At 41.9% G+C, this 5,000-nt stretch overlaps 1 protein-coding gene across 1 annotated transcript in view; it reads right to left on the reverse strand.

The window, feature by feature from the left end:
* The window catches only part of LOC311313002 (chloride channel protein 2-like), a gene marked incomplete at its 5' end in the record, with an annotated part of 240,753 nt that overhangs the window by 93,484 nt on the left and 142,269 nt on the right, over nt 1-5,000 (reverse strand). The gene's annotated exons all lie outside the window — the stretch shown is intronic.

Consider the following 5,000-nt stretch of genomic DNA (forward strand, 5'->3'; position numbering starts at 1 on the left):
GGATGAATTCAAATAATGTACTCTGCACACTTGTTAATACTGTACCTGTGTTCTGTGAGGTCCCCTGAAGTATAACTTTAGTGAAGAGTGTAGAGAGAGAGTTTCACGTTAAGCTGTAAATGCACTTGCAGTATATCTCACGCACACACTCACACCACAGCCCAGAAACATGTTTGCAAGTCCAAGTCAAGTCAAGTCGGAAGTAGAGGTCGACCGATAACCGATACTGCCGATAGTTGAAATTAGGGAAAAAGCCGATAACCGATTAATCGGCCGATAGTCCCCCCCCGTCGCTCTGAAGAGAGCTCTCATAATAAAGAAGGGAAGTGGACCTAACAGGCGTTCTTGTTGCCATCTGTAATTCATGGGCAGAATAATGTATACTGCAATTTAGTAATTGTCTACTATTCCCTAAAATTAACACACTCACACACACACACACACACACACACACACACACACACATATATATATATATATATATATATATATATATGTTTTTCCACCCAGTAATCATTTCCATCAAGGTAGGGTTTACTAATGTAGGCGGGACCAATGCTAAGCAGAGTCCTCGATTGGCTCTGAGAGGCTCTTTACAAATGAGCCTAGATGTGATTGGACTAACCCCCCAGTATGTTTCTCTGACTCTGAGCTATACGGTTTGATTGCAACGCGATTACTTTACCTTAAATTCTGTTTACAGGTCATGATGTAGAAAATGATTGTTCAAACAAATCTATGTTCAACAATAACCAGAGTGATATCCACTTCCGGTCATTAGAAGGCCATCTCAAAAAAGCAGTTTATATTAACGGGTCAGAGCCACTCAGCCTCACGTTATGTTACATCAGCTGTTCCAAGGCAACGTTTACCCCGGAGAAGCCCACGAGTCTAGACTTCTGACTAGGAGCGCTAGCTCTAAGCATCAGACAGCATGTGACAGTAATACAGTAAAGACGGCTGCCTCGAGCGATTTGGATTGGCTTTTACATGTTAAAATGAGCTTTCTCCGGTGTAGCCAACGTTACCGTTTCCGCTGTCCACACAGCAGCACCTAACGTGGCTAATGCTAATGGTATGGTTTGCCTGAATCAAGCAATCAACATTTACCCTGGAAAAGCCTACGTTTTCATTTCATATAATCTAATACATAATCTTTCATTTAATATAAATTCACAGTTCACACACTGACATTACCTTGACAGGTCTCCAGGCACGTGGCTCTTCGTACGTTGCGTGGGTGACCATTGGGGGCGCAAAAATGGCCGATACTATGTGCCGACAGTAACTAGTTTCAAAATGTCATATCGGCACCTGTCGACCTCTAGTCTGAAGTCTTTGACCTAGAATCCAATTCAAGTCTGAAGTCTTTGAGGGGCAAGTCCACTTCAAGTCTCAAGTTTATTGTCACAAGTGCAAGTCAAGCCTCAAGTCTCTTATGGTCGTAATGAGCGTTCTACTGTATCATCTTGTGCATGCTCTTTACGGTATCAGCATTTATGGAAATGGGATAGAATAGAAAGTTTTATTTGCCATAAAAAAACGGTTTACATCAGTGGAGGCTCGTCCATTGAGGCAGGGGAGGACAGTCCTCCTCAGTTTTTGGAGAGAAGAGAGGGATTAAAATATAAATATATGAATTTATTTATTCATAATTAATATTATCTCAGTTTTGTTCATAAAGCAGGTTTTCCCTATGGATAAAAACCCATTTTTGAAATTGCCAGAATGCTGAAAAATTACCGCAAGGGAGGACAGTACTCCGGCCCTGTCTGAACAGGATTCAGATATTGACATTTTGTTAGTCCAATCACATTCCAGATTCCAGATTTACCACAGTGAAGGCCGATTGAGTCGACGTTGATGTCTGTGTTTCTCTTCCCTGTGCCATTGGAGACTTTTTGTGTGTTCGTAGCTCCATAATATAATACATCCGAAAGTATTATGGGACATATTATACATCAAACTGTTTGTCTATTTGTCTTGATTCTAGCCATCTAAATATCCAAGCTGACATAAATACTTTTTGAGCTAGAGCCGTCTGAACACGACAGTTCCACTGGCTGGCTATAGCCAGTAACGTTAGCTGGTGCACGTCAGGCTACGGCATAGGCAGGCGCGCAGATTGGCTGGAGGCGCAAACTGTCGGCAACTCGTCCAAAACATTTCTAGAGACTGGGTCGCAACACCGGATCGGAGAAATCCACAGCCTAGCTCCTGCTTGCGTGAGAATTGATCGCTTTGCAGTGCTTATTCCTCATCCAGTGATGGATGGGTGGATGGAAAACTTTCAACTGAATGTTCATATAGTTCTGATAATTGTAGGCTATAGCAACATAAGAGTGGCAGCTTTGACAGCAACCCAAATGAGCTAATCCCATAGCTGTACCATTGCTAGCTAGCCATGAGCGAACTGTTGGATACTGCATTTGCTGTGCAACGTATTTCATTGTCCAGTTGTCAAATCTATTTGCCAACAAACTCTTTGAGAGCCAGCACACCTCAGTGTCCCCTAATCCAAAACATTTTTCATATATCACCTAACCTCTCCAGCACCTCACCAATATCAATTATTTTCTCTCTTTAGAGAAGAGTACAATCCATTACAACAACTATTGCTTACAATGTTTTATTGTTGTTTTGTAATATTTTATCATGAATATGATAAATAAATGCTGCATGTAGTTAAATAAAGTGTTATTCAGTTTTTCATATACTAAAATTGACTGTAAATCCACTTTAAAGCTGATATTTCAAATAATAACTGACTGATGGAAAGTGCCCCCCGGCACCCATGGGTGGTTCGCCTCTCTTCCTCCTGTCCTCCTCAGTTTTTTGAGTCACCAGCCGCCACTGGTTTATATGTAATAAGCAATACACCGTACTACCCACCAGTGTTGGGCAGTAACGCGTTACTAGTAACGCGCTACAGTAATAATATTACTTTTTCCAGTAACGAGGGGTGTAGCGAGTTACTAATCACATTTCAGTAATAATATTACAGTTACTTGCCCCCAGAAAGCTCGCTACTGCATTACTTTTGTCATAGGCCTGCTCTGTTTATTTATTTTCGTTTTACAAAGGGTGAAATAAAGTTTTGATTTCAGATTGAAGAACGTTCCGCTCATATCACGTCCCGTCACATTATAACCAGGCAAGCAGCGAGCGAGCGTAGCTATTTGAACATGACAACGTTAACATTCCATGGCTGGAAATACGCACACTATTTCGATTTCCTGGAACTGAAAGACAACAAGAATGTTGTCAAGTGTAAACTGTGTAAGTTCTACTAAGACTCTTTCTTGTGCCAGAAACACCACCTCAAATCTCCTGAAACATTTGCTACGCCAACACAGCAACATGAAGTTGGTGGAAAGAGAACCGGACCGTGATGAGCACGCTGCAAAAGGTAGTCAATATGGAAAGTAATATATTACATAAGTAACTAGTTACTTTTGGCTGGGAGTAATAAGTAAAGTAACGATATTACTTTTAAAAAGGGTAATGAGTAATAAGTAATATATTACATTTTTTGAGTAACGAGCCCAACACTGCTACCCACAGACAAGAAGTAATAGTAGCTACTCACTGCTGGAGAGAGCTGTCATGTTTTATACCCTACATTGGGTGTGTCCTCCTGTAAATACTCACATCTACTGAAAGTGATGGGAGAGGGAGATGCCAGGTGAACCCTGAAGGGTCTGTGAGTGTGACCTACTACAGGTATCCAGGTGAACGCTGAAGGGTCTGTGAGTGTGACCTACTACAGGTATCCAGGTGAATGCTGAAGGGTCTGTGAGTGTGACCTACTACAGGTATCCAGGTGAACGCTGAAGGGTCTGTGAGTGTGACCTACTACAGGTATCCAGGTGAACCCTGAATGAGGTCTGAGTGTGACCTACTACAGGTATCCAGGTGAAAGAGGCTCTTAAATGCTAATTGTTCTATTATGACCTAGTTTGTTGTTTAGCCTACTGACATTGGGTTTTGCCCCAATCCGCTTATGATCAAGTTAGTAGGCTATGCTTATAAACTGGGTCAGTCCATCGATGCGCTTGGGAAAATAGTGGGCATTTAAATGTAATGTAATGTCTGTCCCTCCCGGACACCCCAAAAAATAAAAACAAAGATTGAGTCGAGTCTGAAGTCTTTTGAGTACAAGTCTATAGTCGAGTTGCAAGTCACTGTGAGTGTGACTGAAGTGCTAGACTCAGAGTTGCACTCGAGTCCCCATCTCTGGCAAGCACGCATACACGCATGCGCGTGCGCGCGCACGCACGCAGACACAGACAGACAGACAGACAGACAGAGACACACACAAAGACAGACAGACAGACAGACACACACACACACACACACACAGACAGACAGAGACACACACAAAGACAGACAGACAGACAGACACTAGTGTTGTCACGATACCAAAATTGTGACTCCGATACGATACCTGCCCAAAATATCTCGATACCGATACCGAAACGATACCACAGAAAAAATCTAAAACGTGAGGAAAAGTAATGGAATAATAGATGACAGAACATGGAACTTTAAATTGTTGGCTTTTTTTTGTGCTCTGTTCATCTTTTTGCATCTTTTGAGTCTTTATCATATTTCCTGTAGCTTTCAAACACAGCTGGAAGGGAAGGCTGCCTCGACTGGGTGGTTTGGGATTGTGCTGGCTTCTGTTTGTTTGTCTGTGTGGGGAGAAATCAATAAATCATGCCTATGTTGTTGCAAACTGTGAGATAATCAGAAGAACTTGAAAAGCTTATTATTATTATTAATTAACCCAGGCCTATTGAAGCATTTTTGCTATTCCAAATTATCAGAAGAGATAATTGTCTCATGGAGCAGGTATTGATTTTTTCGTCACACGTGCGCTAGGCAGAGAGCTAGGCTTGCAGCCAGGCTGCAGCTATGCTAGCTAAAAGTCTCATGTTACGGATGAAAATTAGCTTCTCTAGCTATCATCTGGTGCAATAAATGGCATACATTCAAAC

The sequence above is a fragment of the Borostomias antarcticus genome (assembly GCF_949987555.1).
Source record: "Borostomias antarcticus genome assembly, chromosome: 1".
In the NCBI taxonomy this organism is placed as follows: Eukaryota; Metazoa; Chordata; class Actinopteri; order Stomiiformes; family Stomiidae; genus Borostomias; species Borostomias antarcticus.